We start from the raw sequence: 14,880 nt of genomic DNA, 5'->3' as shown, positions 1-14,880 counted from the left end.
GGTTATTGTAACATTCCTAGGAGAAGTATATTCTAGGTATGGAACCAGATTCCAGTAAATCTGACAAAAATATATGTGAATAAATACTACAGCAAGGCACACCACATGATTGCAAAGGCACTCATATGCCAGCCAGCAGGGCACAAGTGAATACAAATACAAACAAAAGCCTCAGAGAAGAGAACTTTGCTGTTTTGCAGTGTTTGTTAAGTAAAAATAAGCATAGAGGTGATAAAGAGGTAAAGCTTGAAAACCAGACACAAAAAAAAACCCACCAAGACCCATACACCATGATGTGGCACCTATATAAATCTAGAAAACATCCAGAACTCAAGCAAAGACAGAAAAGACCCAAGTATTTCACATTTATATCACAAAGAGCAGAGTAATATATTATGAATGCATATATACATATCTCATTTACAACGGAGAAAGGAAAAACCTTTTCCATGCATGCATTGAAAGATGCTACCCTGAGGCCATTAATTTACTAAGTATTAAGTATTTCTGAATGGTCTATGTGCAAATACAAATTAAGCATATATCTAAGTGAAAAAGAGAGCCAAAAGAAAATAAAGTAGAAGGAAAACACAGAGCATGGAAGGACGAGATCAAAAACTTCCAGATAATTGATTTTAAGACAGAGCTATACAGACCAAGCAACAAAGAAAAGCTTTTGTTATAAGGAAAGTGAAAGCCATAGCTTTCCATTTACACATACTAGAATCCTCTTCACAAGCAGGGAGACACAACTGGGTACCAACTGATTCATCATTTTTATTTTTTGTTTTCCAGATATGATTACTAAAGTGTTGTTTCTTGAGAACAGAGACAAGACGGCTGCAAGAGGACACATTCCCAACAAGGCTTACCTAAATTAGGTGAGACCATTTGCAAGAACTGAGCAAACCCAAATACACGTGGAGGCTCTGAAGTAGTATAAAAGCTTTGCTTTACCTTCTCTCAGAAGTCTTTCTACAAGTTGAGAGCCAATTCTGCAAGTGAAACACCACCACCACCACAGAGCAGACCTTCTGAAAGATGAAGGAAAGTATGGAGGACAAGACCTAAAAGATTTGAAGCCTTGCTGACATCCAGAGAATTAACATTTACCCAGCAAAGGGGGCTATGTTTTCTATACATGCTTCAAACTAAGCACTGAAAGCTGTTCAGATATAGTTATGAAACTGAGTTGTAATCTCAATTGTTTCCTAGAAGAGCTGTTAGACTGCCTGAAAAAGCATACACCATCAGTAAAAAAATGTAATAGTGTAAATGAAGCTATACATTCACAAGGGGTTTTTTCTTCATTTTCTCTGAGTGTAACTTCAAAGCACAAACAGATCATAAGCATGATCAACAGTGTCCAGAACACAGCCTACAACACTGTCACCAAGGAAACAAGTAGCTTTCTCAAGAAGTACACCAAGTGAAGTCAAAATCATGCAGTTTGGTGAATGACAGAGTACAACCGTATGATTCACATTCCTAACAAAGATACTGGCTGGCTTGGAAAAAATAGCAGTTCAGAAGAAACAATACTGTGTTATCTATCATCAGGTTATAGCAGCTCCATGAGCACCAGCACAGTTAAGATAGAGATGACAAATAATAGCAGAAAAGAACTCATGAATGGTATTTGAAATTATTAACAGGCATTAAAGATCATAGTTTAGTTAAAAAAAAAAAAAGGAAAAACTAAAAGCTGTGAAATTTGGTAGAGTCCACTGCACAGCAAATGCACATAATTATATGAAATGGCATCTCATTCATCTCATTCATATTCCAGAGTACAGAAGGGAGACACAGTTTAGTTGTTACCTGTAGTACCTCATGAAGGTATCTGAGAAAATGCCCAAGAACAGAAGAAAGCAGCTAAAAGAGAGAAGAAAAAAAAAAAGAAAAAAGAGAGAGAAAAACCCAAGATGACATAAAATATAAGTTTAAGTATTGTCACTAAGTTAATGTTTTCCTATCTAGTAGAATTGCACACCTTAAATTTTGTTAAGTAGTCAGTCACTAGTAGAGAGAGCTTCTGTCAGAGAACTACCTGCTTCAAGTTTCAACCTCTTCCAGTTTGGAAAGCTAGGCAAATTGAAATCTTTTAATGCCCTGACTGCCTAAAACAACAATAAGATCACCAAAACAAAAGATCCATAGATCATGTCCTAATCACCCAACCCTATTACCCTGAGAATCTTCAGAGACAGTAAACATAGTAACTATAATGCAATAACCAAAGCAATTAGAACTCCCTTCAGTGGCCTGGTAATTTCAGAATCAGTTAAGACAGACAATATAGAGGCAGAACATACGTGTACATAGAAGAAAAATAGGCAACTTTTGCCTCTGCTGTGATACAGAACATTGTTTTCCTTCCTCTAGAGCAAAATGTGATTTTCCATTGCTTGACATTTCTGCTCTGGAGCAAGACAAGGAGGGGGACAAGGACTGCAACTTGCCAGAGAAGACACAAAAAGCCTGTGAGTACGAGTTACCTCCTGGTATGTTAAAGCAGAATGGGGAAGAAGAGAGAAGAAGAATACATGAATTGCCAAGTATTCTGCAAAACAGACTGAGTTAGATAAATAGGATCAAAATTAACTGTTCCAACAGGTACTGAAGACCAATGGACAGAAGGCAACAGATCCCAGCACTTGCAATCTCAGGTGGACTTCCCTTCATGTAGCTCACAGTTCCATGGTGCAAACATGCTGGAACAGATGTAACAATGTAATGCTACCCTGTGCACTCACACGGAAAGAATACAGATGGCATCCAATTCCACTTCCTGTGACACTACACTGATTGGTTTCATTGTAAAGTCTATTTATTATACAGCTGATTATGAATTCCTAGTGTACTTTGATTACTGCAGCAACAGCTGGACTACTTCCTTTCTCTTAGCACTTAAATGCATTCTTGATTAGCAGGCAGTATATGAAGCTTGTGAAACAAGTACAGGAAGAGCATTAATTATTTTCTCTTAGACCACTACATTACATTTAATGTGCCAACGCAAGATCAGTTAGTCTCTGACCTGCAGCAGTTGGGAGCAGCCAGATCCCAGATGGCCCTAGAAAGCTGCTTTTGTATGGCCCTTCCCTTATTTGTAGCAACCTGACATGGAGGAAAAAAAACCAAACCCCCGCAAAAAAACCAACAGAGCAAGCTGTTTGAGCAGCTCCAGCATAGATGACATCTCCAAACACAGGAAGTTTACAGTTATCCAGTATCTACCATGATGTGGTCCCACCGCTCAGTGTGCAAGATCTATCAGGCCTAAATACTTGAGCTCTTCTCCTAAAAATCCTCTTGTCCAACCCGAAGCAAGCACAGGACTTAGGCTGCCACTGCATTTGGCTTTGGCAAGTACCAATACATGCAGTGAAAGGCATATTAGGATAAGTTTAGAATAAATCATGAGATGTAGACAAATCAGTAATAAGTTAAGGTCAACAGCAGCATAATTTACAACACTCATGTTATTTCAAAGAATTTCTGAGAAGAGCCTACATTATTTTAATAGCACTATCATTTGGGGAAAATAAGTAAATTAGTAAAAGCTTTCAATAAACAACTTGTATTGCAAACAATATTTTGTCTTAGAAGACAGGCACTCCATTTCTCATATATAAGGAAGCAAAACTCTTGCTTTAATTATAACTTAAAGCTGAGGCTTGCAGTGTATTATGTGACTGTTGAGATGCTCTCAAAAAGGGTATTTCTTTCATATGGCACAATTATTAGCAAAATTAAATACTTCTCTGCTCCAAAACAGCAGTAACAAAACCCAAACCTGAACAGAGTCTGTTTTAAGAAGCCTCTCCCATGTTTTCCCCCTCAACAGAGGGTTAACAACGGATAATTAAAAATAAAGCTATTGTAAGATGCTTTTATTTTTATTTTTTGATCTGTACTCTGAGGCAATAAATCACCTGTGACATAACCTACAAAATTCTTGCCAAGGGACATGCAAAGTTCCATGGGGGCAGCATTATTTCTAGAGGCAAGAACAACTCCATTTCACCTCTCTTTTGTTCCCAAGGCAATATCAACTTGCATAGTTTCTAGCCTCCATTTCCGTTCACCTTATGATATCTCCTTCCACCTCCTAAATAAGAGAGAACTGCAAACTCTGGAGAATCATAAGCATTTTTAAAATCTGTTAAGGATTCAAGCAAAAGCAAATCAAAACGGTCTCAACACCAGGCTTCACAAGCACCGCAGAGCAGAAAACTGAAAAAATAAGACTACTTAGAAGAGATGTTAAGGAACATACAAATTTCTTTTGCAGCCCTAAACACAGATTAGCCTACATGCTGCAGAAGGCAGACAGTCATTTAAGCTGCATTTCATTACTATCTTCACCTAAATCAAGTTCTCCTACCCCCAACATTACAGTGCTTTATCCATCCTAGATGGTTTAATAGAAGTTGCTGACTGCCTACAAACCTCAGCCTAACAGCTACTAGAAAATATGACTAAGTTACACTCAGTGTAATAGGAGGCTGCTAAATAAACAGTTCTAACTACCTTCTGTCACGAAGTTCATTATATGCATAACATTTTCAGAAAGGGGGAAGCTTACTTTAATTCCTTTTTTTGGCACTCAAGCAAGATGCCAGAGTTAAAAGACTGCTTATGCCACAAGGGTTCCACTTAGGAAAATGCTGTCCCAGTCACAATATGTATTAGGATCCTCTATCTGTAAGTTATTATGGATGGGGGTGTCAGCCCCCTTTACTATCTTCCCATTATAATTTTCAGTCCCATAGAACATTACCAAACTTAACCTACTTTGCTTTAATTTTCCAGCATCAGACTTAAAACAAGGCTATAAAAAGACAATTGCATGTGTGCAGGATGGCTCTCAACAAGAAATTACTCATTTTGTTTTCTCATCATTCCGAAGCTTGTAATCCAAGCCCTCACTTACTGCACACTGCTAAAGTCCTGTTCTGAGCACCAAATTACTCTTGCCGTTAGAAACCAAAACCTACGTTGACTGCTTAACAGCTGCTTTGTCTTCAGAACACCTTTATCCTGAGAAACAGATTAATCCCATTTACAGATAGGGAATGGAGCCACAAACAGATTAATGTAAAGTTCTGGATGCCTGCTTTAAGCTACTCAGGACTTGATTGTTCAGTTTAATATGGTATGCTGTAACATTTAATTTGTTAAAAGGATAGCTTCCATTAAACATAGTTGTAGAAGTGAGCACTTCACTTTTAATCTCACAAACCAAGCATCCAGAAAATGAGATGTACTATTAATGATCAGCTGTGAAAAATTGCATATAATGATTTTGTCATCCTTAAGCATGTTTGCATGTGTTTATATAACCAAAGGCATAGCTCAATTCTTCCTTGAAGAATCAGATGTCTTGATCAGGTTTTACTCCAGAAAAATCAACTTTTGAAACCAATAAGACAATAACCTTGCAAATAGTCTCCTTCACTGCAAACAGACCCATTCCCTGAACAGACTGAGGCAGAGATACCATGTAAAATACACAACAGTGAGATTAGATTATCTCATAATACCAAAAGAGAAAAAATAAGGTTGCATAGAAAAATTTAATCTCTAATTCTTCAGTTCTTGACTCGCCATCATACTACCTTCAATGATGTTTTGATATCTTTAAACAGTTTTCTATGTTTTCACATGGGTTCGAGTAAGGTTATTAAACATTATCCATTATTCTGATTTATTTGAGCTCATGCTCTAGGTATGAATGGCTGACTTTCAGGTGAAAAGCTCAATAATCTTTAACCAGCAACTAGAAGACCACCTTAGTGTGGGAGCTCCATGGTGCTCTCTAAATTATCTCCTTAAAAATTTGCCAGTTAACAATTACAGTTTGCACCAGTTAGATTATTCTCTGCTTTAAAAAAAAAAAAAGGAGGGGGTGTTTGTACTCTAAAGTTACTGCCTTGGAACAAAAAAAAAAAAAAAAAGATACATCTGCTGCAAGACATTAACAAAAACACAAGCAGAAAAGGAAATGTGTTCCTCATGAAACACACTTGTTTCTTCTGTAATACTGAACTGTATTGCTTTCTGACACACCTAATAACAGAAATTCCATTTGTAAATCACAATAAAAAACATTTACACAAGAACTACATTTATTTGACATTTAACTCAAAACATTAATACTTATTCTCCAGTATATCCTTGTTCTTTTTATGTATGGAGATAATGACTTTAATTACTACCAAATACTTAAGTAAATTCTTGAGGAGTATGGAATTTTTTTAAGCTTAGAGATATATATATATATATATACACACACACCTTGAGAATTAGAAACATTAAACCATAAAATGTTTTGTTTCCTTTTGTACCACTGTACTTCAGATTTTTTTTTCCTGCAGGCTTATTTATGAGTCCAAAGCAGCAAATCATGGAATGGTTTGGATTTGGAAGGGACCTTCAAAGATGATCTAGTTCCAGCCCCCCTGCCATGGGCAGGGACACCTTCCGCTACACCAGGTTGCTCAAAGCCCCATCCAGCCTGGCCTAGAACACTGCCAGGGATGGGGCATCCACAGCTGCTCTGGGCAGCCTGTTCCAGTGCCTCACCACTCTGACAGAGAAGACTTTCTTCCTTATATCTGATCAAAATCTTCCCTCTTTCATCTTAAAGCCATTCCCCCCTACCCTATCACTACATGCCCTTTTGAAAAGTCCCTCCCCAGCTTTCTTGTAGGCCCTCTTTAGGTACCAGGTGGCTGCTCCAAGGTCTCCCCAGAGCCTTCTCTTCTCCAGGCTCAACTACCCCAACTCTCTCAGCCTGTCTTCACAGCAGAGGTGCTCCAGCCCTCTGATCATCTGCGTGGCCCTCCTCTGGACTCATTCCAACATGCCCATGTTCTTTTTTTGTTGGAGGCTCCAGAACTGAACACAGCAGTACAGCAGTTGAATTTACTCACGTATGAGCACTGCAAACACACTTCAGGCCATTAAAGCAAACTGCGAAGCTCCTAGCAACACAATACAAGAAAGTTTTATGTATTTGTCTTTAAACCAAAAAAACAAATAACGACAGATGAGTACAGACATTTATGCAAAAGTGAAAAAGTTGGTCTCATTTTAAAAATTCCATATTTGACACTATCACTTCATATTGCATTTGGTCTTACTGCTAACCTGATTCAAATCTTCTGACATTGCCAACTATTTCATCAATGCTGGATTTGCCATTGACTCACTTAGTAATCTTAAAATAGTCATTTATACTCTCCATGTTTTAGTTTACCTATTTGTAAATTAATTTCTTTCATATCAAACAGATTTTTAAAAGAATGTTTGTATACCATGTGCTTTGAGACTGTAAGATGAAATATCTTTAATTTTGAGAATATTTTAAAGTCTTGCTTAACAAGGTCAGGATCATATGGTCATCCTGTCCAAAGGAATTGCAGTATTATTATCCCTAAATTTCACCGAAGTCTTTTAAGGAACAAAAATTAGGCCATGATGTCCTGTAACTTCCATTACTTCATGGTGCATCTCAGCAGGTAATGCAAACAAACTTTGCTGTGGCCACGTGAGACCTGAAAGCATGCTTGAAAAGAATGTGGTCTTCAAGTGCTAAGAGTATCTCCAGGTATCTGCACAGATATGCATGTTTACTGAGATTCAAGGCAACTCAAAATGATTGATAACACATTTAGCATTTAGAACCTCCAGTATCAACACTTTGAAAAAAACCTTTGTATTATTCTTGGCAAGAAACTGTGGAAACTCCTAAGAAAACAGTCAAGATCCCTTTGTATGTCAGTGAACTGGAATTTTTCACAGAACAGTTTCTCTTGTAAATTTGTCTGCACCTAGTTTAATCAACAGAATTCACAGCTGTTAAAAGGTTGTGCTTCCATATGCTACCCCATATAAAATACATTTCTTAATCAAGACAGAAGCTGGTTCAGAGTGCTATTGTTTTAATTGGACTTGGTACAAAAATAGCATAAATAATGAAGTTACCCATCAAAAAAAGTACAATCAAGTGTAGGTTACAGGAAAACTGCTTTCCTCTGACTTGAGGCTGTGTAAGCACAAGGGTAGATGAGGTTGCTCGGCTTTGCTCACATACACTGCACAGACAACAGCGGCAGGAGCTGCAGGAGGCTTCCTGATCTCAGGAGAAACATACTTCCCCTCATTTAGGGCCAACTAATTTGGCTCATGGTGGGTGAAACACTTTTAAGAAGATACTTTCAGCAAAACCTGAGGTAATTATTGTAACCTTACTGGAATACACTGCATAGCCACAGTACACAAAATATCTTTAAAAAGGATGTTGCTTCAGCAAGTTGCTTCAGATCATTTCAGAGGCTTTACTTTCTGTTATTTGCATTTCTCATTGCCTGCAACCTCCACCCCATCTTTCAAAAGACAGGAGAGGAACAAACTTGCCTGTAGGGCTTTCTTAACTTTTTAGGAAGGTACTTTTGCCTGAGTGCAGGGACTTTACAAGGTTTCTGATTGGCAGTGGCATCACCAAGCTCTCTGCTGGCACTAACCATATTGCTGAAAACTGACCCACATCTATGACACCATCTGTCCCAGAGGAATACCCAACGTTGTAAACGGAATAATCTTAGCAACAAGAAGCTTCATCTTTACAGAGAAAAAAAAATTGTATTAACTATGCTACTTTAAAAACAAACAACTAACAATGTACATTTCAGTACTACATAAAAGTAGAAGGAAGTCTTAGGCCTACTATATTCTTAATTAGTACCAGTGAAGTAAGAACGGCAACCCTCCTGCTAACTCCAATGCTGAAATTAGAATAAGTAAGGGATAGGGCTGGTGCAAGAGGTGGAAAGAGACATCTGCATTACCAGGTCAGCTGCTATGACCTCTGAGGTCACACCAGACCAGTGACAGAACTACAAATGTAGTCCAACTCCCAGCCAACAGCCTGATCCATTAAGTGTCCATTCTTAATCACTGATGATTAGTAATTACAGAAGTACTACTGGTTGGACAATGAAAGTAACTTTTGTACAGAATTCTGAAGGTGTTTAAGGTTTTCCCTGTAAAGTAGATTAGAGGGATAAGAAGTACTGAGAGTCCTGCAGTATATTTTTGTAGACCATTTTTACTGTTTGGCTGTCTTCAGTGGTGCATCCTTTTCAAACCTGCTTTCTTGATACTTTTAGCTTCCTCCCCCCACTCCGCTGTAAAGCATATGCACACAGCTCCTCATCACACCTCAAACTGTTTTCCCAATTCATAGTAAGCATTTATAACTAGATTTTATGCTCTCCCTATTTTATATTCTTTCCAACTTTCCTGAAGCCACTTGTCCATCCCTTGCAGAATGTGCTCCTATCTAGGAAGCACTCCTCCTTTGCACTCTATTTCACCAAGAGACAATCATTCTTCCAAACAACATGGTTATGATACACTCAGAAATAAAGAAAATATATTGAACAACAACAGAGGGAACCAACAACAACATCTTAGCAGGGTAGAAGTTCCTTGAAATGTCACTGATAGTTGATTATAATGGTCATTAAGAGCCACATGACCTAAAGACTCTGAGGAATGTAGTTTAAAAATACACGAGGCTGGGATCTTTAGAATAAGGAAACCTCTTTTGTACTTCCAGTTCTGTGAATCCCTAAAAGATTTCAAATTTGGTGAAAAACAGATGTGCAACTCTATTGCTTTCAAACAGTGGTAAAGACATTCTGTCTTTGAAGCTGTCATGTTGCTTCTTCCTTACAAGTCACACTAGCTCATCAGTGTCACATCAGTCCATGTTTATATACATAAGAAGAAAAAGTACACATCCCAACAAGATCTCTGGTGTGTTCTTCCCATACGTGACAGGCCAGTTTACAGAACCAATCTGACTAAGATGATCAGAAGGAAGCAACTCTGTCACTTTTTTCTCCTCCAAAGAGAAAGACAGTGTCAAAGATATCTAGATAGTGTCAAAGTTTTTAGTAACAGAATTTATGCAGTCTCCCAAAGCACTAAAGGAGACATCCATCACTAACACTGGCACAGGAAAACCATGTTGAGTAAAACAGCAAACTTCTGGTACAATTTAAAGGGAAAACCTGGAACAGTCTTCTGAGGTCCTCTATATGTTAAAATACTTTTGACATGCACCCAAACCCTGAATCTAGAATCATCCTGCCTATGATACAATTGTTATCAGTATCTCATCTTTCTAAGCTGATCTTTGTTTTAACATAGAAATAGTAATTTCCCCTTCTATTTATTTTTAATAAGTTATATGGATAAACATGACTGAAAACACAGCCAGACCATAGGCTGGCTTCTCTACACCCAAACTGCAAAACAATCATTACTTTGAACACATTTCCTCTAACTCCAGTCACCTGTATTTTTATTTCAGATAATCTATTAGCAGGTACAAGGCCCATTATACTTAACCCTTAATTTTCTGCAACCAGGCATAGAATTTGAATGGCTAGATCCTGTTTCCAAGGGGGAGGAAATAAAGTGAAAGAGCACATTAAAAGTAAGTGAGGCCCAGAAGTACTAGGGGATTGAAATATGCAAGTGCAAAGGAATATTAAGACAAACAATTCCAAGAAAAAGGAAACCTTCTTGACAAAGTCATCTATGGTAAATAGGAAGCAAGTGCTACGTAACTACCTCATCCATGGATCACTCCCCTAGACACTTCTGTGACCAGGAATTAGGATACCTTCTATCACAATTACGGTGCTTTGGCACGTTCATCATTATTTGTAACAGCTGGTTTTCCTCAGAATGGGCAGCCCATGAAACTGTACATTCGAACTGGATAGTTTAGCTCTAGAGCTGCTGCAGTTTAAGACTTTCTTGGTCATTTCCACTCCTGTTAATGCCTTCTCCCTCTAGGCACACAACATCCTTGCATGCACACAACACTCATGTAACAGTCCATCAATACAGCTTTTTTCCCCACCAACATACCACCTGTCTTTCGCCTTAAATAAAATGGAAAAAAAAGTAATACTTCGTAAGAGTTTGTCTTTTAGGAGCAGTCAGTATTTTCTAGTATTCTATTCTCACAAATTCCCCTCCTCCCCTTTTTAAAAATAAGGTAATTATGTGGCATGTAATTAGCATATTTGTATATTCCTGTATTTTAAATTTTCACATTACCTGCATACCCTGAGCGTGCTGTTGACCACAATTAAATTTACTGTCCATTATGTTTATTTTAAAGCAAAAGTGAGTTTTTCATTGAACACATTCAGATTTCAAATGTCCTACCACTAACGATTTTGCACGTTGGCCACACCTGTTCCTCAGCTGAGCTTTATCTTATTTGAGTGTACCAACAATTTCATAACTTGTTGTTTGTAAGGACACACATTTTCCTGGGAGCTAAGCCCAAACATGCAGTCAAATCTTGGCTGTTATCATCAGAGTTGCAACAATCTAATATTCTCTAGTTCAGATTTTGTAGTATTTCTTGTGCATACTGGGATAAAAGAAAAAGTGAAAAGCAGTAAAGACTATTAGCAAAAACACTAGCCTTTCCCCATCAGAAACTCAGCAATTTACCAATACGACATAGCCCAGCAACTTACGATCCCCAGGAGCAGTGGCTTAATATGTTTTGCCCACGTTTAATTGGCATAGCTCTTAACAGGAAGGACAAACCTTGATATCAAGTGCCGAAGGCCTGACCTAAGCACAGTGAAAATGTAGCCTCAGTTGACTCGCATAGTCATGTAGCCCAAGACAAGGAAATCTCAAGTCTTCCTATGACACAATGAAAAACCCTCAAGAAGACAAGGACAATTGAATAAGAAACAAGTGGAGAGTTTAAAATCCAAGGAGAGAAAAGAACAACAATTTTTAGATTGTTAATGATTGTTAATCAAATAAACTAGAGCAGACTGCAGAAACACTTCAATTGAAATTTGAATCTTGAATTAAGGAAGTTAAGATGAGCTGGGGAGCACAAAGAATTGTCTGCCCTTAGGTAACCCATGCAAATCAAGAGAGATAAGGAACATGAACACTGTCTAGTTGAGAAAAATCTCCAAGTTTAAAACTGTTGATGACCAGGTTTACTCAGAACCAGAAAATCCATATACATGATCAGCCACATAATTTGTAATTTACAGAGAGCCTCAATGCCATCATTGCCACACTGTATTATCAATGTGCCAGAAAAGAAAGTAATAGTTACAAAGCCTACTTAAAACACATTAAGGTCTTCCTTTGTATAGACTATTATAGGAAGACTTACTTCCTTATAGACTATTTTCGTCACCAAGTCAGTTACTTTGACATTTCTTTTCAGAGAAAGTATCAGCAAAAATACTGCAGAGTCAATTTAAATTATTTATGCAACACTGCTGGTATAGTTTATCTTTAAACATGTCTTGAAGTACTGTCAGGGAAGTTAAGACAGAATCGTCTATCAACTGAACCTGTGCAGATACAGTTTTCATTAGAAAACTACCAATTTCTCTGATGTATCCTTTCTCTTCTTCCAACTCTTCTCAAGAAATAAAAATTATAGCCACTCTTCTGCTAAAAACTACAAGTTACTAGCCACAAGCTCACTCAGTCCCCTCATTTCAAAATTATTCTCTTACACTGGCACACACAGAGCAACGTTTGCTAGCAGTCATATCAATACCACCATACAAATGTGACGCTCATAATTCTGACATGAGCATTCAGGTAAGTGTCCTAATCTCTAGGGCTTCTACTCAGACAAGTGAGACTTCCTGGTGCACAAAACTCCTGGCAACACATTCATTTTAGTACCATAGAGATGCATAGTACCATAGGAGCAACCAAGTTTCAAAAAATTGAAGATAATCTTAGCTATAGAGAGATGGTTGTTGAAGGTTGTTACCAGACTGGTTTCCAGAGCAAATTCACAAATAAATGCACTCTCTCTCAAGTGTTGTCTTTACAGAAGAGTTTTGCTTTTCACCCTCTTCCTTACCTTTTGGCTTTTCTCCTCATTCTTTCTGCACTTGCAGTCATTCATTTACATGGAGATAAAAAGTGTGTGTTTTCCTCATTCTTCCCTATTCTTTACTCTGAAAAAAGCACAGTTGCTTCGCAGTGTTGGGGAGGAGGGAAGGCCTTTTTATAGCAGTATGAAATTTAACAAATGCTTTGTAGAAGTAATTCTCCACTTCAGCCTTGCATATGTTAACAGAAAAGATTCATTTAAAAATCCATTCCTTGGAAGAAGAAAAAAGACTATGTACCTGAACAAGAGAGCTCTTAGTCTCCTTTTGGTGTCAGTTAAGACAGCTGACTTGTCTTGAGAGTACACTAACAGGATGTAATGCAATTTGTGCATGATGATGCATCTACAACTTCTTTCCAATATCCCAAGTGCTAAGGGCTTCCAAATCTATTCTAAAATTATGCAAAACTTCTAATGAAATTGTGTAGCATATACAAAGTGAGGCACTATACAGAGATCAACTCATTAAATTATATCCATGTACATCTGGTATTTCTGCAGATCGAGATGAATCTCCCAAACACCTGCACCTCTCCAAACTCGAGACAAGCAGGCGCTCAGCAGTGTCACCACTAAAAGATCTTTCCACAAGAACCTTTCATGAAATACAGCAGTTATCTCAATATCTGAAGCTTTTTTTCTTAAGTGTCTTTATCACACAATAAGAACAATTACAGCAACAGTTATTTGTCTCCTACTTACAGCTTTAAAGGACATCACAGATGTGCTGAGTTTATTCAGACCTATGGAGTCAGTAGTTCTGAAACAATGTTACAACTGTCAGACAAAAAATTGCCATGCCATGCATGTTGCAACTGAAGAAAGAGATATTAAACAAAACCAAAAAGGATAGGCCTTCATGTTAGTTGCAAGTGCAACAGTGATGGAGTACAGTTGTTTGTTTTTTTTAAATGAGGAACCACAAATTTGTCAATACAAAGATGTTAACAACTGAGTCGGTGACAGCTTAACAGTAAAATCCAGGCCTCTCTGACACCATTCACTTAATTATTTTCTTTATTGTAAATCTTCAGACTTTAAAACAGCTTGAACTTGGAGGAGCTCCTGTTTTTTGTCATTTGGCAACTCATAACATGCAGGGCTGTTCCATTTAGAAAAAAATGTTAGAAAAGTGATCAACAGTAAATCACTGCACTATGCACTTAGAAGTCTCATAAAGTGAAGAGTTGGAAAGCAGAGACAATTCATGCAAAACCAGAGGGGAGGAGATGATTTGCTGCTTATGGCACAGGACTGTAAGTTAATACATCTGGGTTCCATTCCATACATTAAATGGAAATACCACCATGTGCTTCACAGAAGTAAAAGGAGGGTTTATTCATCAGCATTTATAAAACATTTTGAGATCCCAACGTAAAATATTTTACAGAAATTACTGTTGGGGTGTTACTTTACAAAATATTTTATGGAGGAAAACAACAGATTAATAAAAATACAGCACCTTACTGCCTTGAAATCTCTGTGAAAACTGGCTAGTATTTTCATACATCTGTATTACAAGTCAGGTTACCAAAAATACAGCATTAGGTACATAAATACCAGCATCTTGATTTTCTGAGCAGAGAACACACAAGCTTCAAGTCATGCACTAACTTAGTCTCTTAATTCAACAACTGACCTTAAATATTTAGATGTGAAAATGCCTGTCTTAAAGTGCTCACAAATTCAAGACTGACATTCCCAAATGATGTTTTGCAAAAGCAAAATCACGTGTTTCATATAGATGTCCCACTAACATACCTCAGAGGAAACAAATGCCCAAAGGCAGTCAACCTTGCTTCAGCTAATCAACGCCTTTTTCTCAATGTAAGCTGAAAAACCTCTGTGGTATGAATGCTAACCACAAAGAAATTAGTCTGAAACTTACC

The 14,880-nt window shown here is 37.6% G+C and overlaps 1 protein-coding gene across 14 annotated transcripts in view; it reads right to left on the bottom strand.

Moving 5' to 3' along the window:
• The window catches only part of RAD51B (RAD51 paralog B), a 431,140-nt gene that overhangs the window by 354,464 nt on the left and 61,796 nt on the right, over window positions 1-14,880 (bottom strand). The gene's annotated exons all lie outside the window — the stretch shown is intronic.

The sequence above is a fragment of the Falco punctatus genome, assembly GCF_963210335.1.
Source record: "Falco punctatus genome assembly, chromosome: 7".
Lineage (NCBI taxonomy): Eukaryota > Metazoa > Chordata > Aves > Falconiformes > Falconidae > Falco > Falco punctatus.
This window is presented reverse-complemented; position numbering and strand designations above follow the sequence as displayed.